Below are 23,752 nucleotides of genomic sequence, written 5' to 3'. Positions count from 1 at the left end.
TAACAAGTTGTTGCATTTTAGTTTGAATTTGTAATGTCTTTTGCAGCTGTTGTAACGTTCATTTCCTATTGTAGTCAGACTCATCTCAGCCAAGCTGTGGCAAGAGAAATTGATTCAGCCCCAGACTTCTACCCACTGTTGTCAAGTTCAATTTCTACGAATCGGGGAACTAAAATTCAAGCCATTCTTGTTTTCCAATTTAAAGTTTTTTATTTCAGAGTACCACCCAACTAACCAGAACACCACCCAGTTAGCCAGAACGCAGGGAAGATGGTACTCTCATATATCATGGTGTCCTGGTAAATTGGTAGAATAATTTTGAAAAATAATCCGGTGAAATGTTTCTAGAACAGTAAAAACAAATTCATCATCTTTGCTTTGGTAACACAACATAGAGGACACTTCCGAAAAAAAATTTTTTTTAAAGAAGCTAAGACGTTCACTATAATGTAAGTATGATTACAAAAATTTGGAGAAAATCCTCATGTGGTGATAAGTTAAATAATAGCAATTCACTACTAGGAAAAATGATTATGAATACTTTGTCAAAATAAAAAATATGTCTAAAAAATTGCAATAAAATAAATCCCAGGTCAGAAAGACATAGTTATTCCTGTAAGAATAGGAGAGGGATATGACTGGGTTGACCAGAATGGGGGGCTTAGAGTATTGGAAATATTCTATTAGTTAAGCCAAGAAAAGTCCACAGGAGCATACCTTAACCTACGTATGTTGTATATTACTTTACACACATGACATAGTTCATATTAAAAATAAAATTCTTTTGAAGAAATTTTTAACCTTCACAAGGTCTTTCCCCACAGTCTTCTTAATGTTTCCTAACAGATATAACTTCATCCAGAGTATTGTAATTGTACTTCATATTATAATTATTCATTGCTTTTATCTAAGCTCATCTTCATACACTTATAACACTGAGGCTAGTGTCTTGTATATAGTATGAAATTAAAATATTCTGTAAACTATGTACACTGTAGATGAATTGAATTATTTCCATGGTGGCGTAATTTTTACTTATAAAAAATAAAAAGGCAAGGATAGCTATGGTTCAAATCTGATATGCCTCGATTTGCTATATTTAAAAAATGCAAACTATCTCTATTTACCACATTATATCTCCAACATTTGCAGTCTAAAAACTTGCAAAGTGCTATTTTTAAAAACAAATTTGCTATGAATTTTCCCTCTGGTTATGAAAAATTAAAATTTTATTTAATACAATTCCACTCAAAGGAGAGTGAAAAGTAGTATAATTGAATAAATATGAGAGGGACAATGCAATTAGGTAAATATGTTCCAAATTTGGTACATTTCTGTATGTAAAAACTTCTAATTTAAGGGAAAACTACTTGAGGAATGTTGCCTGGATCCATGTTCAAAAGGTGTTTGTCAACACATTTCAGAGTTTTGCTTATTATTTTTAATATGTGCACCCAAATGGAAACTCAGGTTTTCAGGTCTATAATGTTTTAATGTAGGTCATTCTAATTCTATTTATTTTTTAATTAGTTCAACAAACATTTCACTAATCACCCACTATGTGCAAAATAGTGTGAGGGGTAAAAGGAAGGCTAAATAAATGGCTAACTTACAGCCCTTTTCTCAGATGGTTACCTGTCTAGGGGAGCCAACAATATTTAATGAAAGCAGAAAAGTCTAAGTACCTAAAGAGTAAGTGAGGGAATTAACATTTGCTGGATGCCTACTTGGGCCAATATATTTCACACTGGCCCAAGTAAGGATCTAGTAAGTGTTAATCCTTCAAAGTATGGGAAATATTATTTACATGGGCAGAAAAAATGGAGAATCAGAAAGGCACTCTTTCCATTACGTTAACAGAAGCTTCAAGAACAGAAAGATAATTTTTTGATGAAGAGGTGGGATATGTAAAATGTGTGCAGGGCATCATGGAATCATTTTGGGAAGATTCCAGAGCAGACAATGGGGGTGGGGGCACTGAGCCAACTAGTAAAGGCAGCCAGGATGGACGGCGCATGGCAAGGTGTTCACCTGGGTAGAAGGTTACAAGTCTGAGATATGAGAACCGAAGTGGGGCCCTTAAATGTCATGGTGTTGTATTGACACTAATTTGTGTCACTTTGGGTTTCTAACTATAGATGTGCCATAATTAAGGATTTGCTGGAGGCAAGGTGGAATGGAGCTGAGGGAAGGAGGCCAGAGGTTCAGAAGTGCACGATGGGGAGGCGCGTGGTGGTAGCCCTGAAGGAGACTTGACTGCGCAGGACATTGGAAAAGAGAGAACATCCGAGGGAGTGATGATCAAGCTAGAAGGACCAAAAACCGTATTGACTGCAACAAAACAAAGTTATAAAATGTCATTTTCCTCTAATTGCCAGACAGCTCCTCACACAAATCAAAACATGCTGTTTACCATGTAATCACATAGTATCACCAGCTGTTTGCATTCATAGTAAGTCCTCTTACATGCCTTTCTCAGACTTAAACAGGAAAATTCCCCTTTGGTGAACATTATTGCCAAAATAGAACACATGAAAAAAAAAAAAAGGGCATTGAAACCTAGCAATACATATTCACTTCTGGCCCTAGGAAAAATCAAGACTGTATTTTAAAATATATGAAAGCTTTGGAAATCACTTTTATTTTCACTTTGAATCAGCTCTAATCTTTCAACACAGCTTTTACTTCTGAAAATGGACTCCATTTTCCCCCATCCCTGCCTGGAATTACATTCGTGTTAAATCATCCATGCAATCTTTGGCATCACTAATCCTAAGGCTTAAGAACTTTAAATATACATAGATACTGAAGAAAGTCTTTACCTTAGAGCAATCAGGGTGTGGTGCAAGTAACACTCTTTTTTTTTTTTTTTTTTTTTTTAATTTTTTTCCCCAACGTTTATTTATTTTTGGGACAGAGAGAGACAGAGCATGAACAGGGGAGGGGCAGAGAGAGAGGGAGACACAGAATCGGAAACAGGCTCCAGGCTCCGAGCCATCAGCCCAGAGCCTGACGCGGGGCTCGAACTCACGGACCGCGAGATCGTGACCTGGCTGAAGTCGGACGCTTAACCGACTGCGCCACCCAGGCGCCCCGCAAGTAACACTCTTAATATTGTAAAAGAGTTTTCTACCACTGATACTAATTTTTCAAAATGTATCACCACTGGTGAAGTGGAAGTAAGATCTGACAAAAAGTTGCAGGTAGGTAACGTTTATTTTGACATTAGCAACTTAAAATCTCTAGTTGCAAGTTGTGCCTTATCACGTACATTGAACGAGATAGATGATCTGCTTTGGGGGGTGCTTGTGTGTGTTCTTCTCTTTTCTAGGATAAGATGTTAGGTAGAAGAATACCACGGTTAAGAAACTCCGAATACCGACCTCCATCCTCCTCGTTAATTCATTCTTCTTTTAGCATTTGCGACAGTGAACACTAAGTAAAATAGAAGTATATGAATTTGGGGAAATGAGTCATCTTTGACCCAAATTATCCTGGTTTTAAACAGAACTGAAATACGATAAAAGATGGGATTTGAAAGATACTTTCAACACTAACTTTTTTTTTTTTTTTTAGAGTTTGTTTGTGTGTGTGTATGTACGTATGTATTTAAAGAGTGAGCAGAGATGGCCAGAGAGAGAGAGAGAGAGAGAGAGAGAGAGAGAGAGAATCCTAAGCAGGTTCCACACTGAGCCACCCAGGAGCCCCTCAACATTGACATTTTACAATTTTGTGATTTCAGAATTTTTTTTGTGTGCGACCAGAATTATACATTCCTGGTAAATTAATTTTGCCATGTTTACATTTCCTGATTTTTCATATTCTTGCACACACATGGAAGTGGAGGGTAAGGGACTGCATGTAGAGATATGCACATATTTTTTGCTAAGCTATGTATGCTATTTTCCTAACTTCTCTCCTTCTGTTCACACCTTAGTTTGTTTTACCCTAAGTTCTATACAGGGAATGAATTACATGAACTGAATTGGAAATGTATGCCTGTACACAAACACACACATTTACTCCAGTATCCTAACTCCCAGTGATGACCAGCTTCTTCTTTCTTTGGTTTTGATCTTCTGCTATCTTCTCCCTTGCCTCTTTATATCTGGAGAATTGCCTTAATCAAACATTTCTATTCTTTATCTGTCAACAATTATAAAAAAACAATCTGCAAATATTTTTTCCCCTAACTTGGGGAAAAAAGTTTTTTCAGCCACATTACCCAGAGTCTGGATATTAACCTTGACTTTCCCCTAATTTCCTTATCTCTCTGGAATGGGGTCTTGTACTTTTTCTATCTTTTGTCATTCTATTAACATGCCTGTGGCTGTTGCCAAAAGGAGGGAGTGCAGCTTGGAATGCCTCTCCACGTGCAGAAAAGCGCTGGCTACAGAACATATTTATGGTCAGTCCGCTACTCAGCTCTGAGAAAGAGCGGTGAGGACAAGAAGTGCCACGATGACATAATTTCTTACAGCATCCTTCACTCTTACAGTTGAACTCACTTCCTTCGCTCTCTGCCCCACCTACAGGGAAACTTCACGGTGTTTCTAGTAGAGGCAAGTTTTTCATTTCAACATTGTACATTTGTCAATGTTCTACCATTTCTCAAACTTGTCTTTTCATGTTTCATCCAGATGTAGTGCAGCGTGAAGGGCTGTTTTACCCGATTAGCCCAGGGGATGGGGTCCGGAGCCCCTTCCCCTCCCCCCCCCAAAAGAGACTCCACCCTGCCAACGCCCTTCTGCGTGCCCGCCCCATTTTGCTCCAGGGTTCCAGATTCCTGCCCCACCCACGTCTTCAGCCGTGGGCATCCCTCACCTTCCTGCTCTCCCCACAGCTATCCTGTTCTCAGATGACTTCGCTTAAGGAGTGGTCCGCGATTTTAAGACACTGTTACACTTATCTCATTTGTTCTTCTTCGGCACCCTAAGAGCCGGGCAGATCCCTCCTCGCAGTCCTGTTTTGTGTCTAAGAGTCAGGCCCATTGACTCATCCCGTGTGGACTGGAAGTGGGCTGCTGTCGACTCAGCGTCCAGGCGGGACCACCTTTCCCATCATTCCTCACGTAGACTGTGGCAGGTGGCAGAGGCCACACCAGGCGGTACCCTGCCTTTGTTTCCATTAATAAGGCACACCCGGCCTTTAGAAGTGTTTGGAAAATGCCACACAAAACGCAGAGCACGGCTTTTCCTGGCTAGAAGTCGTTCCTTTGCTCTCATTTCCTGTTTCTCGGCCTCTCCCTTGTTTCTCTTCCCACCCCACTTCATGCCACATTACTGCAAATCTTGCTCTCCCTAACATAAACTTCCCCTTCGCAGCCTTCCCACCGCCGGGGCGGTTTCCCGCGCGGGGCGGGCTCAGGGGCACCGCGCAGGGGTGCCTGCGGGCTCGGGAGCTCCAGCGCGCTCACCTAGGTTTGCAAGAGAAGTGGCGCACGCATCTCCACCGCTGACCGCAGCGCCCGGCCAGCCCACCCTCGCACCCCGCCCGTCCGCTTCCGCCCCGTCTCCTCCCCGCCCCCGCCGACCCTCCGGCGCGGCGCTGACCCCGCGCCCTCCGAGCCGCGGCGGGAACGGCCGCCCCGCCGCTGCCTCCACTCTCCCGCCCCAGAATCCCGCGGATCCGCTCCCCCAGGCGCGAGGGCGGGGAGGGAGGGGCCGCAGGGGAGAGCGGCTAGGGCTCCGCTCCCGGTCGCCCGCTTCTCGTGCCTCCCTCCTGGGCGCAGGGCCGGGGCTGGACTCCCCTACGCCGCGGCTAGGAGCCCTCGGGGCCTCGGCAGGGGTCTGGAGCTCCAGCTTCCTACCCCTCCTGCAAGTTCGCCTGCTTTCCCGAATAACTAGCGCGGGCAGGCACCCCTTCTCCCGGGTTTCCCGAGCGAGGCATGCGTCTCCCCTGCCCCCATCCATCCCAAGGTGAAGCACTGGGAGGGAGGACGCCCCCGCTTCGCCCACAACGTGCGCTGCTCCCGAACCCAAACAATGATCCCTCTCCCTTCCTCGCCCAGCCCCCGGCCCGCCCCACCCCCGCGCGTACCCCAGCTCCGAGAGCACCGCCCGCCCGGCTGCCCCTGCTTTGGACCCCATTGTTGCCCGACCCGGGCGATGCCCGGCGCCCGGGGGCGGTCCCCGGGAGCCGCCGCGCCGCCGTGCCCGCAGCCTCGGCCGGCCGCTCGAGCCGGCTCCGCCCACACCTTTCCAAGTTAGCTGGCGGGCGAGCCGCGGGGACGGCTCGGGCGCCCGGCCCCCTCCCTGCACGCCCCCACCCGGGCCGGAGCGGGGAGGGGGCGGGGGGCCGGGCGGGCTGCGCGCTCGATTTGCCTCCGAATTCTCTCCCGAAGGCTGCCTTGCGCGCTCTGACACAAAAGAGGGGACTTTCTCGCGGCTCAGCGCGAGTCCTCGCCTGGCGAGTTGCAATCCGGGGGTTCCTCCCGCCGCGAGGCCCCGCGGGCCCCCCTCGGCCGGCGGCTCCCAAAGCTCCGTTGGCCATGTGTAGGTTATTTTGGGTGCCGCAGCAAGGTGGTGCAGGTGAAAGGGAAGCGCGGCCGAGGCCGGGGGGCGGGGGCAGGGGTGGGGCGGGGTGGGGCGGGGTGGAGGCTCCGCGGACCCACCCCCCAGCCCGGCGGCCCGGGCGGCGAGGCGAGGGCCGGGCAGTGGGTGTTGCCTTCTACCTCTGCGAGCGGGGAGGGGTTAGTTTCCCACAGGGGATTTCAACCATCACACTCAGAGCCCGCCTCCTAATCCTCGGGCGGAGCGGCTCGGGGGCCCCATTTTATGGCAATAAAGCGACTTAGCGCCTGCTGAGCGAGCCCCTCCCCGCCGCCGCCCCCGCCCTCGGCCCCACCCCGGGGCTCGCCCGCAGCGGCGGGGCTTTGTTTCTGGGGAGGAGGACCCGGAGCTCTTTTGTTTGGGGGTTTGGTGTTTTCACCCCCCCCACCTCACCTCACCCCACCCCACCCCACCCCCCACGCCTCTCCGGTTTCCTGAGCTGCGGGCTGCAAGGGAGGAGAAGCGGCGTCTTGCAACCCCCTCGGCTGGGCCCCGGGGTAATTCGATGCGGGCCTGGCGAGGCTCCCCACGCTAGACCGGGGCTCGCGTCTCGGCAGCCTCCACCCACCGGCCCACCCTACATTTAGCGCATCATGTGATCCGGGTAAGTCATTTGCAAGTACAACAGTTCCCTGGGTTGCCCCCCATTCATTTCCTGAGAACTGCAGAGAGCAGCTGAGAGGCTCTGCCTGTGCGTGTGCGAGTGTGCGTGTGAGTGTGCGCGGGTGACGCCGTGTGTGTGCGAGAGTGAGTGTGTGCGCGCGCGTGTGTGTGCGAGAGAGAGAGAGAGAAAGGGAGAGAGAGAGGGGGACTCTGTGTGAGGGAAAGAAAACAATTTCTCCTGCTCTGCAGCTTCTGTTCAGGTCTGTGCCGATTCCGTTTCTTATCAAAATAAACAACCCCCTCCTTTTTTTTTTTTTTTTTTTTTTTGCCATCCCAAATCAGACCGTGTTCTCTTAACATGTTTTATTTTCCTTCTGTCATCTGCTCAAGTTAAATCATTTTGGTTGGTCTGTGTTCTTAAAGGGGGAAAGTGTTGGGAAGCGGGAGGGGGCCGAGGGAGGGCGATGCTATTGCAAAGCAAGTAGCGTCGGTCGGATATGTGAAGAAGAAAGAAGGAGGTTTCTCTCTCCACCCCCCCCCCCGCACCAATTTTTTTTTTTTTTTTAAAGAACTTATCAAGTACCGTGAATTAAGCAAATGTTTTTCTACCCCTGGTGGAATTGTTGGTTGCAATGTTTGCCTGACGGTTGCCAAGGATGGGACATAAAACACCCGGACTGAATCGGGGAGGCGGGGGTGGGGGGTTGTGGAAGTAGTTTGCCCCCAGGAGGAGAGCGAGTTCGGTGAATAGCTGCCGCACCGGGGCTGTGTGGGCTGTGGGTGTGCGCTGGAGAGAGTGGAGGGGAAGGGGTTAAGGCGGAGATGACACTGCTGGCATGAATAGTGGTCCTGGTGCTACATTCATTATTGTCTCCGGTCGTAATGATGTGTAACTGTCACTTGCTACAGTGCCTGGTCCGCGGAAGTAGCCAGGGGCTGGCCCGTGGCTGTTATTTTCAATTACGGGGGAGCCGGCCGGAGTTGACAAGGGGCAACTTTGCACGTCCACCCGAGCCGGGCAGCCCGCGGAGCTGGCCTGGGAGCCCTTTCTAGCCTCAGAAGCTCGCTCCCAGGACTCGGACTTGACCTCCGCGACATGAGTTGGTGTTCGTGTTAGATGCTCCCCTATGGGGAGAATCAATCCTGCTTTTGTTGGGTAGAGAGCTGCGTATTAGAACTTTGAAAAACTTTTATCTTTGGGGAAAAGGGTGGGGTGCACTCAACAGTTCTGTTTCGAAGTGCATTTGAGGCAAACGCTTGGAAAAAGTACCAATTCCTTTGTTATATGCCCTGCGGCTTCCCAGCCCCCCTTCACCCTGCGCTTCGAGTTTTGCATACTTTAATAGTAATACCCTTAATTCAGCTGATAAAAACTGACTGTGTTGAGTTAAAGAGTGTTAGTACAACGGAATGTGTAATCTGGATAAACAGTTTGTATGGTTAATATCGTCAGCTCTCTAATTTAACAATACAGATGGTTTAAGTATCGTTCTGTGTGGATTGTTTTAAGCAATCCCACTGGCTAATAGAATTCTCGGCCGAGCACTGGGATATTTTATTGTAAATCAGCTTTAATATTCTCTGTTTCCCGGTCACACCAGGGAGGTGAGCAGGTCTATTTACATTTGGTGCCTGTGCATCCAGTGGCCTCAGTAGACATCTGTCAATCAAATAACGTCATTGTGCAAATCCACCTAGACGCCTCCAGGCCCTTTTCTTACTGGAGGAGAGAGTTGTTTAGATAAGTAAATGCTTTGAAATAAATTTGGTGTCTTTTAAAAGGGAGCCTCTTGTGATGGGAATAGGAGTGGTCACTCTGGAAGAGTGGGTGTATTCCATCATGTAACAAATGCTCTTTGGAATTAGCATTTAATAAAAACAGTGACTCCCCCCACCCCCCCAAAAAAAGCCTGGTTGTGCTGTTTGTAGACCCCATTCGCATTTTGTTTACATTCTTTAAAACCACGCAGAAATTGGTTGCGATAAAGGGGTATACTTTTAGGCTAGAAGATGTTTAACTGTGGAAGCTTAGTAGACATGGGATGGTGAAGGGCAAACATTTCAGTTGCATAAGTTGTATCTTTATCGCTGCAGCCTGGTCAATCGATTGGAGACTAGCTTGAGTGTGGTAAGCTTCTTTGAGTTGGGGAGGGAGCAATTAGAGCATAGAAGTATTGGCAGAAATTGGTAATGCATTTAGGAGAGAAGTTTATTATTCTTGTCTTGTAATTCATAACTATTATGAAGTATACCGAAGCTGGTGAAATTTGGAAGTTTCAAATTTATGAACCAAAACCATGTAACTAATATAGTTGGGTCAGATACACAGAACATTCTTGAGGAATTTCTGTTTATTTTTGAGTTGCTTCAGTTATTTATCTATTACTTAGCGATGCCTATTTAAAAGAAGCTTCGGTCAGCTAAACTTTATTTTGGAATGCTTTGTATTACTATTTATTGAATGAAAATTGTTGTGCCAGTGGGCCCTTAACATATATATTTTTTTTCTCCAGAAAGTTCTTTTTCAGTAACTGAATGTCATTTGGGAGAAAACTGGTCCTGGTGTAGCATTTGAGACCTTGACCTTAGCAACTTTTGGCTGGTGGTTGTTTACTACAGCTGCAGCCTCTGTGTGTACAGAAAGGGAAGGGACTGCAAACACCAGTGCGCTCACTCTCCCCAGGCCAAGGGAAAAACAAATCAGGATGCGTGATGTTCATTCATTCCGAAGAGGGTGCATCAGGCATAGAATAGCAGTAGTGTTCTGGTCATTTAAAAATATATATGTTCCTCGGGGATTACTTCCCTGCCTCCTGTGAAAGGTAAACAAGCACTTGAACAGACTGAGTGAGTTTTAAATGTTCTATCATGAAGCAGGCTGTTATCAAGTGAATGAAATAATTTGGTCTTAAACATAGGTGTGGTTTTTTTTGTGTGTTTTGTTTTTTTCTTTTTCCTCTGCAAAGAGGACGTAAGTGCTTAGGCCTCTAGGCCTACACTGAGGGCATTTTGAACTCAAGCCAGTGTTGGTTAATCTAGAGTACTGAGTCGCCTTACCAGTGAGGTGATATTGTTAAGCAGTTGAACATACGAAGGTCCTCGGTGTTTTTGCCATTGTACAAAATGGAAAGTGTGGAATTTCGTATTTATGTGTGAATTTCATTAAGATAATCAATTAAATTGGGGGTGTCAAATGGTTTTCTTTAGATTGTGAGAGAAACAGTCTTCTTAGAGGGTTTACTTCATAAATGTAACTAGATGATTTGTGTATTGATACAAAGTAGTTGTATTCTACAAAACTAGAGGTGCAGACTTATTTGAAAAGTTATTTGTTTTGGATAAGGAAGTCTTCCCGCTTGTGCTTTCACGCTGATTAAGGAGCAAGAACTAAAAATCTCAAAACTGCTTTATTTAACAGTTTTATTTAACACCCATGGTTATCTTTTTCCTTGTAGAAAACAGCTTTCATTTTTATAAATAATTTCTAAAATAGGTTGCGGTTGCTTGCCTTTATCATTTATGTTTTGAAAATGCTGTATGATAGTAGAGTGGTAATATCTGTATTTTTGCCCCCTGTTCACTTATTTTCTTTTATGTTTATTTTTCAGCTGACAAATTACGCACAGCTTTCAGTCTTTAGTATGTACAAGATGTAAGGGTAAAAATATTAAAATTAAATCACTGGCGACACCCTATAAACCACAGCCTTAACTCATCCACCACAACCACAGCTCCCAAAATCAAAATGCAAGTAAACAGATGGGCCTTGCCCTATGCCCAGGAGGTCAACAGCCCTGGGCTCTGTGAGATCTGCTGTATTTCCAGATCCCAAACCCGTTCAGGGAAATGTCTGACTTCAACAGGCCAGAATTCATTTTCAGGGCCTGGACCAGCCACACCCCATCTGATGTCAGCTTTTGAGTTCTTGTGGCTGAGAACACATGCTGTGGATTAAATGGTTACTTTCTCTATATATTCTCAGTAATTATGTTACAAAAGGATTTTTCGGTTTTGGGTGTTTATTGTCATAAAAGTGGCTACTTGAGTAGTCCTGTTGCTCCATAAAAATTTGTTTGGGTCTGGCAGTAGACTACAGGATATTCACCCAGAGAATTCTGCTCTTGGCGTGGTCTTTCTTCCTGTCTTTTTCTCCAGTGAAAGTCATATACTTCTGTTGCTGTTTCGTGGTATATTTTTTTGATTATTAGCATAATTGGACTGGTCTGAAGAGTATTGCTTTTTAGGTACAGATGGGGTAGCAGGAAGCCTTTGCTGCTGTACTGCTGCATGGAAGGTGAGAGAAACCATTGGAGAGCTTTGGGATAGTTTTCTCCGTCCCATCAGAGGTAATAGAAGCCGCAGCTATTACAGTTTACTGGCCTAGACAGCCAGGAGTTGTGTTCCCAGTGCTACAGTCACAACACCTGTGGGTTTTTAGAATTATTCTGGGCGTGATGTATATGTGTATATTACATGTATGTGTATTTGCTATTTTACGTATATTTTATGTATATATATGCATGCGTATAGTATTTATGAACTTGAGTTTTTATATTCTGTATGTTGGTGTATATATCCCCCCGACACCCCCGACGCTACATATATTACGAGCAAGAATTACAGTAAAAAGTCCCCCTCCTCCCACTTGTATACAAAAGAAGGAAAACACACAGTTTGTTTTTTCCAAATCCTATGTTTAGTAATAATGTTCTCACTTGGTTTTGAGTTTAGGAAGCAAACTTAGAACGTGAAAACAGCCTTGCCCCAGAGAAAACAAACCAACATAACTAAATGAGAACCAAGATAAATGATTGTGAAAAAATGAAACAGCTAACTGTAAAGAAAATATTTATTCATTTCACAATCCGGTATCTGCTAAGATTATATATCCTGGAATCTGGACTGATTGAGGTGGCAGAGATATCACAATCTGAAGCAGGGTCTCTTGGTTACTAAAACTGGACGACCTTGGTTAAATTTCTTAACCTGAGTCTGTAAAATGGGAAAAATAATAGACATTTTACAGGGTTGTGGTGAGGGTAAAAGAAGATAGTGTGGGTACGAATCACTTTGTAAAACTAGAAAGTACTAGCGTGGCAACTGATTTGACAGGAAAACCACTCCCTCTCCATCCCCCACATCCCTACAAGGGATGAACTTTCCAGCCTCTCTAAGTGAGCATATAAATTACACTTATGGAGAAGGAATTTCCGAGTGTGGGTAGAAAACTTCTGGCAGTCAAAGGTCATGAATTCCATTCCTGTCTCACCAGAGATTTGCTCTGTGACCTTGAGAAAGTCATTCTTAAAAAGTTTCTCTGTAGCTGGTATGTAACTTTACCATTAACATTTGTATAATGCAGGTGAAGTATCTGAGCTTTTCAAAAGAATGTACAAGAAAATACAGTTCCCATAATCATTTTACAGAAAACAGAAAGTGAAGATCAACAGTGATTTCTTAGAGATTGTAAACCTCCTTCAGTGAGACCACTAGTCATTAAAAATACCCTTTTTTTAATAGAATCATTAATTTTGTGCTGTTATTCTATAATTTAGAACAGTCTTATTGAACTGCAAATCCCTAGTTAAGCGAAGATTCTGTTGATTAAGCTATGTCTGATTTATGGCTTAAGCCAGAAATAAAGCGTCTTGGTTAGACTCAAACATTGTTGTAACACAATAAATGCACAGCCAAGAGAGGTAAATGATGGAGATATTACATGGATATTTGAAAATTTATTGAACGTATTTTATTTATGCACACATTTTTTTCTGCTGTGTACATTTCTTTACACACATACATTTGAGAAAATTAACAATATTAATTTACATAATTTCTCCCCAGCCACATTTTCTTCAGTTAAGAAACAAAAAAAATATTTTTTCACGCTCTGTGTAAACACTATTCTTGGAAGAGCAAAGAAATTGACTCACACTAGCTCATCAATAGAATTCATTTTAGACTCTTTCTATGTCACACATACACCTTGCCTAACTCCTGTTCCTGTTGCAACTATCACTGTAAACATCACTTCCTCTGAGATTCTTACCATCCCTTACTTCGCAAAGTACTTGAATAAGAATATTGAATAAGAATAAGAGTACTGAATAAGAATATTCAGGGTGCCAGGCTGTGTTCTATGGCCCTACAGTACATGCTGTTTTTCTGGTGCAACTGCTTGTTGATTTGCTGGTCCCCTCCCAATAGTAAGCCCCTTGAGAGCAGGAAATTATTCTTCTTCATAGTTACTGTACTGGCTTCTCACCCAGTGCCTACCATAGTGACAGATCACACAGTGCTAAAATACTTGTACAAGGAACAAATTAAGGAGTGCAATCTCTGTGACTAACCCTCCAGTAGCCAAGTGCCAGTATCATGGATTTTTCCTTCCTAAGTCTTTTGATCTCTCTCTAGCTAAGCATATTCAACTCTATTAGCCATTCCACAATTCACTACCTTTTCCTGCCTTTTTTTTTTTTTTCTTTTCTTTTTCTCTTCGCGAAATGAAGCTTTGTAGTGGAGTCAAAGGGTTCTGGATTTGAAACCTCAGACTACTTGGGTTTGGCTGGTTGACTGGACAAGTTAATTCTCCAAGTCTCTGTTTACGTATAAGTAAAAACAAAAACAAGAACAAATAATGTCAACATGGCAGAATAGTTTTGAAGACTAAAATTGTGGTAATGTCCATAAAGTGTCAGGTGTATAGAGCCTTGTACATATTTAGTGCTCAACAAATATTAGTCTGCTCTAGGATATTGGTGCCTCTCTCTCTTTCTCTGTCTCTTTTTTTTTTTTTTGTATTATAATTTTTAATTCCAGTTAGTTAACATACAGTGTTGCATTAGTTTCAAGTGTATGATATAGTGATTCAACGCTTCCATACATCACCCAGTGCTCATAAGGACAAGTGCCCTCCTTAATCCCTGTCACCTACTTAAACCATCCCCCCTCCACCCTCCCCTCTGGTAACTATCAATTTGTTCTCTACAATTAAAAGTTTGTTTCTTGACTTGTCTCGCCTTCTCTTATTTTCCCCCCATTGCTCATGTGTTTTGTTTCTTAAATTCTGCATATGAATGAGATCATATGGTATTTGTCTTTCTCTGACTGACGTATTTCGCTTATTGTTTTAGTCTTTAGCTGTATCGGTGTTGTGGCAAATGGCAAGATTTCATTCTTTTTTATGGCTAATATTCCATTATATATATATATATATATATATATATATATATATATATATATACACCACTTCTTTATCCATTCATCAGTCGATGGACACTTGGGCTGCTTCCATATCTTGGCTTTTGTAAATAATGCTGTTATTAGTATTCTTGTATTCTTTGGGTAAATACAAGTAGTGTGATTGCTGGATCACAAGGTAGTGCTCTTAAAAGCAGCCATTCAGAATGAGTAGTAGCAGCAAAATAAAATAGCTACTCTTTATTGTTCAGAAGTTAGGTACTGTGTTTTTCACATGTTAGTTTATTTGATATGTACTCTTTACTACACAGGTATGTATGGTTGACTTTCAAATAATTTATACTTTGAATACTATATGTGGAAACCCCTAAAGTACCTTCTATACACTGGATTTTGACTTAAGGATGCATTGTTTTATAGCAGTTGTGTGATGGTGCTCACTGCCCAGTAAGAGTTCCCCTCCCCCAATGACTTTGCTATTTTTGACAGTATTTTAAAAAATAATTTGAAAATTTGGGGCACCTGGGTGGCTTATTCTTAATCTTATAAGCATCTGACTCTTGGTTTCGCCTCAGGTCATGATCTCACGGTTCATGAGTTCGAGCCCCGCATGGGGCTCTGTGCTACTGGTGCAGAGTCTGCTTTGGGTTCTTTCTTTTTCCCCCTCTGCCCCTCTCCCTCTCTCTCCCCCTTTCCCTCTTTTGTCTCTGAGAGTAGGTCTCCTTTTTTTAATTTTATTATTATTATTAAAAAATTTTTTTTTAATGTTTATTTATTTTGAGGGAGAGAGAGACAAAGTGCGAGCAGGGGAGGAGCAGAGAGAGAGGGAGACAAATAATCTGAAGAAGGCTCCAGGCTCCAAGCTGTCAGCACAGAGCCCAACGCGGGGCTTGAACTCACAAACTGTGAGATCATGACTTCAGCCAAAGTTGGACGCTTAACTGACTGAGCCACCCAGGTGCCCCAAGAGTGGGTCTCCTTTAAAACATGAGTCTGGTCCCTTGACATATATAATTTTTTTAAGTTTTCAGAAGTGCATCACATATTAAAATATGAGATTCCTCTTTTTATTCATTAAATATTTGTTGAGTACATATGTATGATATTATGGTTTCTATTTTATAGATGTAGGGGCTGATTTTAACGCAATTAATGCCAATAACCATGGTCAGTAGCCAGTTAGCTTTAAATATTTTTTTTTTGATGTTTATTTATTTTGAGAGGGAGAGCAAGTGGGGAGGGTGGCAGAAAGAGAGAGAGAGAGAGAGAGAGAGAGAGAGAGAGAGAGAGAGAGAATGAATCTCAAGCAGGCTCCATGCCCAGCGTGGAGCTTAACACGGGTCTCTATCTCACCACCCTAAGACCATGAGATCATGACCTGAGCTAAAATCAAGAGTCAAATGTTTGAGCCACCCACGTATCTCTAAAGTAAAGATTTGAACGCTGGAAAGCCGTTGTGTTATGCCCTATTCCCTGTATTACTCTTAACTCCCTTCAGCAGTAAGTATGATAGTCCAGATTTAATCTTCTTGTAGAGTAAGAGCAAAAAATGGGAGTATTAGACAGATACTGTATTTACAGGCTGTTATTTTGTTTGTAGATACTGACCTACTGCACTTACTAGCATATTTACCTCAATACAGAAGCCAATTTTGTGATGGTTGATACATGTGCTAAAACAAATTGTGAGACCTAATGCAAAAAATTGCTTTAGAAGGCAACTGCTATAGGGTATGTCACAGTGGCAGCAGTAGACCAGTAACTTCTGGCCAGTATGCATTCTGTCATTTGATAAAGCTGTTACAGTCAGAGGCATCATACGAGTAACAAAAAAACATTATCTCTATAAAAAATGCCTTACCCATTTGACCTACACTTATTTAGCTCCTATTATGTAATCCGGAATCATGTATGGAAACGGATAGGGCATTATCATTAATTAGCTGAAAATCAAAGAGGGAAGGTGAGACTTATGTGGAAACTTACAATACAAAGTAAGTTGTGATACATGGACCAAGTTGCTTAAAATTCATGGGAAAAAATTCCTTGTATCTGGAAAAAGAAAGGTTTTAGGTTTTTAGTGGATATGGCAATAATTCTTCATGGAAAATGTTTACTTTTTATAGAAAAGAAAAAAGCAAATCTGCAAGAATAAGAAAGCAAATTAAAAACATTATTTTGGCCACTGTGGTGGTTTCACACATCCTTTTCTGTTATCTTTTAGAGCTGATGGCTTTATGGTGTTTTGGCAAACTTTTATCATTTGCCATAACACGAGAATATTGTGATTCCCAAAATTAGATCCTGGGATATACTTGGCTAGTAGGACGTGCCGTGGTATAATGAGTTTAGAGAAGGTTTATTTGGGCAAAACAAAATAATGTTGATCGGTTAATAAAATTTTAAAAATACACTTTATATGGGGGCGTCTGGGTGGCTCAGTTGTTTAAGTGTCTGACTCTTGATTTTGGCACATGATCTCAGGGTTCATAGGTTCAGGCTCCATGTCTGACTCTGTGCTCATAGGCAGAGGCCACTTGGGGGTTCTCTCTCTCTCTCTCTCTCTCTGCGCTTCTCCCCTGCTTGCTCTCTTTCTCTCAAAATAAAGAAATAAACTTAAAAAAATAAGTTAAAATAATGAAAAAAATATACTTTATGTGAGGCTGTGTAGTCAAATTTTTTTCATATTGCTAAATTTAAGCAATGACCAAAAACTTTGAATATAGGAATAAGAGGTTTTGTTTGTTTGTTTTTAACATAAGAATAATGGAAGGAAAAACTTGGAAACTGATCAGTTTTCTGATCAAGAAGGTCGGAGTCCATTGTAATTTATCAGAGGTGTTGCAGAAAGAAACTTTACATTAAAGTGGTTGGTTATTTAAAGTGACATCCTCTGGAATGTGCATTAGCTTTCTGCTTTAGGTATAAATACAGAACACTTAAACACAAAATATTTCATTTTGAGATAATACATAACCAGAAAGAAATTCACTCTTAATGAGTCTATAAAGAGCATTGATGGAATTCTTATTGTACGCTGAGCACTATATTGAATATATTGGGATTATACCAAGGCTCTGAGCTGAGGCAGTTGTTCTTATTTATAAATAGCTTGGTAAATAAGACACTTTAGAATACTTGAGAAGTATGGGATAGCAAAAAAAAAAAAAACCAAAACATATATATATATATATATATATATATATATTGGTTAGTGCTTTTTGGTTAGTGCTTGGTGGTTTACAGAGTTGTTTTTTGATAATCTTATAAGGTAGATTGTACACATGTTATCATTTTATTCATGAGGATATTAAGGTCATCTGAAGGTAGAATAACTAGAAGGTGGCCAAATTAAAACTAGAACCTTGATTTTCAACACCAGTAAAATAATTTTTTCCATTTCATCTGATTGCTGTCTTCCTAAGTTTCATTTAGTTTAAGATAGTCTCCATTGCTCAAAGGAGGTGCCAATGTCTAGTGTCTAGCTCATGTGAGATATTCAGTGAATATTATTGGATGAATTCTTTCTCCTTCCAAAATGTACTTTAAAGGGGCATAAAAAAAAAAAAACCCATATAGCTCAGAAAGAGCAACTTAACTGTAGAAGACACTGTGCAAATAGAGGCATGAATACTCTGAAGAAAATTAGGGAGGTGGTTCATCACTTACCATGTACCAGTGCTTGTGCTAGGTGCTGAGAATACAACAGTAAATAAAACCTGGGCTTTGTCTCAGGTGTAAACAGATCAGGAGGAACCGGCACAACTAAACCCAAAGAGAGGGCCTTGCTCTAGTATATTTCGGTTTATTTTATTTTCATTTAGATCCTTAGTGTGCCTAAAAATAGTACCTAGATATTTTTAGATTTATGTTTTAGTTTCTTTTAAGTACTTTTTATCTTATCAGAAAATCTGTTTCCATTTAAGCATGTGATTGTCTTAGTTTTTTTTCCTTTTGAAAAAAATATTTTGCATTTATTGTACTTAAAATGTGTATGATACACTTAAACGCCATTATCTCATTTAATGCTTGTAACCAACCCAACGTTAGATATTTATTTAAATTAATTTATTATTACTTTTATGACTTAGGTTTTCAAAGGACAACAGCTTAAGATCTGTGTTCCCAGGGATAAGCTTTGTTTTGCAGAAACTCACTCATTGAGCAGGGTTTACAAATATATTCTCTCTCTAATAAAAGTATGTGTGTGAAAACTTCATTTTTTTCTTTCTTTCTTCCTTTCTTTTCCTTCTTATCTTCCTTCCTTTTTACTCAGCTCCCCTTGTAGCTGGCGGTAACATTCCATTCCCCCATAACCCATGTTATCAGGACTATGTGTCTTTTTTATTGTTCTCCATATTCTCAGTGTTATAAACACATTCACACAAGGTTTTTTGATCACTGATTATAAAAATGGGATTATATTTTGGAGACTATTATCAACTTTATTTTTGGTTTAGTACTTTCAAAGGGAAATACTCCCACTCAACCGCTATAGCTTTACTCCATTTACAAAACAAAACAACTGTTGCATGATACTCTAAAGTATGGTTATTTCATAGTCTAGTTAACCATTAATTTACTGATGGGCAATACTTTGTTTCTACCTTTTTCCACTAAAAGCAATATTGTAATACATATCTTTATAGCTATACTCTGACAGACCAATGCGATAGATTCCCAGGATGCAGTTATGTTCTGCTTCAAAATGTTGCCACATTGCTTTGAAGAAAAAGGCTGTAACAGTTCATGTTTTTACCAGTAATGTGGGCAAAACCCTTTCCTTGAAAGTCCATCAGCAATGGACTTTTCCAGTCTGATAGTTTTGTAGTAGTATCTCATTGTTACTTTAAATTAGTATTTCCTAACTGTTGGTGACCTTGAAGATCTCTTCCTATTTGTAGCTACGTTGGAATTGTTTTCTAAGAATGGCCCTTTCATACTTTTTGCTCATTTTTCTACTTGGTTGTTGTCCTGTGGGAGTTTATATATTATAGCTAGTAACCATTGGTCTGGTACCTGTATGGCAAATATTTTTTTTCAAAAACTGGTCTTTTGGGGCACTTGGGTGGCTCAGTCGGTTAAGTGTTCTGTTCTTGCTCTCAATTCATGTCTTGATCTCAGGTTCCTGAGTTCAAGCCCTACATTGTGCTTCACTCTGGGTGTAGAGTCTACTTCAAAACAAAACTGATCTTTTCTGTTTAAGAAGTATCTTTTGATGTGTAACATTTTTAAATTTTATGTAATCATTCTGTCTGGTTAACTTTTTTTTTTTTTTTTTTTTGAGAGAGAGAGAAAGAGGAAGAGGGAGAGACAGAGCATGAGCTGGGGAGGGGCAGAGAGAGAGGGAGACACAGAATCCAAAGCAGGCTTTAGCCTTTGAGCTGTCAGCACAGAGCCCCATGCAGGACTTGAAACCAAGAACTGTGAGATCATGACCTAAGCTGAAGTCTGATGCTTAACCGACTGAGCCACCCAGGTGCCCCTGGTTAACTTTTTTTTTTTCAGTGTTTTCTCCATTGGTAAAACAGATGTGTAACCTACACTTAGATTGTATTTTTCTTTCCACTTTGATCTTATCTTTGGTAAATTTGGAATTTGTAGTTATATGTGCTATAGGAGAGGGGTCCACTTTTATTTACTTTCAGATACATAACTGGTATCAGCACCATTTTTAAAGTAATGTGTCCTTTTACAAGTAAATACAAATTCCCTAATTGTATTGTCTTATGTTCTAATATATCCTATAATACTAGATTTTTTTTCCTTTTAAAATAGTAAAGTGCAAATCTGAGGAATATTTCATCCATTGTTCCAACTTCCCTGGGCAAAAGATACACAAAAACTCTGTTGTGAATCTAATTAGAATTGCATTAAGTTATATATACTCTGGGAACAATTAACATTTTATTTATTTATTTTTATTTATTTATTTATTTATTTATTTATTTATTTATTTATTTTTTATTAAGAATACTTTTATTTTTATTTTTATTTTTTTCAATATATGATATTTACTGTCAAATTGGTTTCTATAACATTTTAATACTTTTAGTGCAGAGTATCATCCCAATTCAAGAACATGGATGTCCTTCTGTTTATATCATTTTTTATGTTTCAAAAAGATTTTAGTATTTTATTTGTAATAGTTGTTTCCTCATTACTTGAATTTAGTTATAAGTAGTTTTATAGGCTTTTGGCTATTTTGTATTTATTGAGATGATATATGATTTTCTGTTTTAGTCTGTTAATTTAGTGAGTTAATTGTGTTTGATTTGTGTGTGTGTTGCTCGATTTTAAATGTTGTGTCAGCCTTTCATTCCTTGTATAAGTCTTACTTGTTCTTGATGTGGCATCTAATTATATATAGTTGTATTTGATTTTCTTATATTTTGTTAAGAAATAAAAAATATATAAGTTCATGGGACATGGTGGTCAGTACTATTTATTCTTTTTAGTGTCTGTATCTGATTTTGCTTTCAGGGTTATTCCTCACCTCCTAAAATAACTTGGGAAGTGTTTTATCATCTTCTGGGTTTTTTTTTTTTTTTTCTTTTTTCTTTTTTGGAATACTTTGTGTGGAATTATTTCTTCCTTAGATGTGTGGAAGAATTCACAAGAGGCTCCATCTGGGTTTAGAGGGTTTTTTGTTTTGTTTTGTTTTTTGTTTTTTTCTTTCCTTTGTAGGAAGGTTTTAAACTATAAATTCCATTTATTTAGCACAGAGCTATTCAGATTATATATTCATTTGTGAATGAAACTTCTTCGTGTTTTGAAGGAATTTGGCTTTTTCATCTGAGTTACAGAATTTATTGGCATAAAGTTGTTTATATTGTCCTATTCTTTTAATGTTTTTAGGATCTACAGTGACTACTTGTTATACCTGATGTTGGTGATTTGTGATTTTTCTCTTTTTGTCTTGATCAGTCTGGCCAGAGGTGTATTAATTTTTTTGATGTTCTGAAAGGGCCAGCTTTTGGTTTCATTATTTTTTTCTCCAACTTTTACTTTTTCTAATTCTTTATTATTTCCTTTCTTATGCTTGTCATGGGTTTAATTTGTTCTGTTTTTAGTTTTTTAAGATGGAAGCTTGAGACCTTTCTTCTTATATAAGGATATGATGTTATAAATTTTACTTTGAGCACTGCTCTTTTAAAGTTTAATTCAGTTCAAATACTTTGTAATTTCCATTGTGATTTCTTCTTTGACTTTGGATTGTTTAGAATTGTGTTTTTAATATTCAGATATTTGGTGATCTCACAGATATCTTTCTGCTGTTGGTTTCTAGTTTAATTCCATGGTTTTCAGAATCTGTATGATTTTGATTCTTTAAAAGTTTTCTGAGATTTGTTTTATCACTCAGTATATGATCTGTATCGGTAATTATTACATGTACACTTGAAAACAAGGTTTCCTGTCATTGGATAGAGCTTTCTATGAATGTCAGGTTTATATTTTATAAATATGATTGAGCCAAGTTGGTTAATAATGTCTTCAAGTCTTTGTCAACTGATATTTTTCTCTCTTCTGTCAGTTATTGGGAAAGATGGGCTTAAGTATTTATTTATTTATTTATTTATTTATTTTCAATATATGAAATTTGTCAAATTGGTTTCTGGCTTAAGTATTTAAAATACAATTGTGAATTAACCCAATTCTCTTTTCAGTTTTAGTACTTTTTGCTTTATGCATTTTGAAAGCTTTGTTATTAGGTGCGTACATATTTAGTATTGTGTTTTCTTGGTGAATTGACCCCTGTAATATTACTCTTTTTCCTTTATAGACAACATATAATTCTATAAGTTATAATTGTACTATATGTATGTATACACACACACACACACACAATTATACGATATATCATGTAACATGTAATTGGGTGTGACTTTTTAATCCACTCTGTCTCCAACTTTTGTTTAGAATGATTTGTTAGTTTACATTAAACATTTTTATGTGATTGGGTTTCTGTGTACTAATTTGCTATTCATTTTGTATTTGTCTCACCTGTTTTTTGCTCTTATTTTTCCATTTCTAGCCTTTTTTGGGCTTGATTATTTTTTAGTAGTCAATTTTATTTCCACTAATGGCTTATTAGTTATATTTCTTTGTTTTATATTTTTAGTGGTTATTTCCGGGTTTGCAATATACATCATGAATTTCTCACAGTCAAATGATATAATACCACTTTCTGTATGATGTTAGAATATTACAACAGTATACTGCCATTTTTTCTCTCCTGTTGATGCTATTTTCCTAATATATTTTAACTTACACATATAATAAATCATATATTTCAAAGGTATTTGCTTTAAAGATTTAATTCCTTTTAATAGTGATTACAAATCAGAAAAGAATTTTTTTATATTTATGGATTTTTTTTAAATATTTCAAAGGTTCTTTATTTCTTTGTTGTAAATTTCTATCTAGTATCGTATTACTTTTGCCTAAATAAAATATTTCTTGAAATGTAGGTCTGCTGACAGTGATTTTTCACAGTTTTGCTTATCTGAAAGAGTCTACTTGCCTTTGTTTCTGAAATATTTTAGCTGGGTTTGAATTTTAGTTTGACAGTTTTCTCCCCATTAGTTTCAAGATGTTGCTATATTATCCCCCAGCTTACATGGTTTCTGAAGAGATGTCCTTTGTCATTCTGGGTTTTGTTCCTCTATATGTAATGTTTCTCTTTTTCTCTGGCTGCCTTCAGGATATATATATATATTTTAAAAAAAAAAATTTTTTTTTTAATCTTTATTTATTTTTGAGACAGAGAGAGAGAGTGAGTGGGGAGGAACAGAGAGAGGGAGACACAGAATCCAAAGCAGGCTTCAGGCTCCGAGCTGTCAGCACAGAGCCCAATGCGGGGCTCAAACTCACAAACCTTGAGATATGACCTGAGCTGAAGTCGGACACTTAACCAACTGAGCCACCCGGGTGCCCCAGGATATATTTTTTTAACTCTGGTCTTCATTGAAACCAAATGTGCATAAGTATGTAGTCATTTGTGATCCTATTTTGGGGTTGTTTTAGCTTTTTTGATTTGTAGTTTATTGTCCCTTCTGATTTTTGATAGGTTTATTTCTGTTATCTTTTTGAGTATTTCTTCTGCCCCCTTTTCTCTCTTCTCTTTCTGGATTATTTTGACAAGTACAGTAGTCTACTTCATGTTGTCCCATAGGTCTTGGATCCTCTGTAGCGGCCACCCCCCATTCAGTTTTCAGTCTGAATAATTTCTGTGGTCTAGCTTCACATTTACTAATTCTTCCTGTTGTGGTCAGTTTTTTGTAAACTCAGTGAAAGAATTCTTTGATAAAGCGAATTCTTTGATGAAGCTATTTCTTTAGCATTTTCATATCAGTTTTTAAAAATTTCCACCTATTTACTGAATTTCTTCATGTATG

General features: G+C 39.8%; 1 protein-coding gene across 15 annotated transcripts in view; it reads left to right on the top strand.

The window, feature by feature from the left end:
* The first annotated feature begins 6,716 nt into the window (after nucleotides 1–6,716).
* The window catches only part of KLF12 (Kruppel like factor 12), a 442,425-nt gene continuing 425,389 nt past the window's right edge, over nucleotides 6,717–23,752 (top strand). For 7 of the 15 annotated variants that reach the window (XM_023252231.2, XM_045054340.1, XM_045054343.1 and 4 more), the window contains exon 1: nucleotides 7,170–7,414. The gene's annotated coding sequence lies outside the window, so the exon portion shown is untranslated. The other 8 variants (XM_023252228.2, XM_045054344.1, XM_023252233.2 and 5 more) reach the window with 3 other exon arrangements.

This window comes from Felis catus, chromosome A1 (assembly GCF_018350175.1).
Source record: "Felis catus isolate Fca126 chromosome A1, F.catus_Fca126_mat1.0, whole genome shotgun sequence".
Taxonomy (NCBI): Eukaryota; Metazoa; Chordata; class Mammalia; order Carnivora; family Felidae; genus Felis; species Felis catus.
Note: the sequence above shows the minus strand (reverse complement) of the source record. Positions and strands in the feature narration are given on the sequence as shown.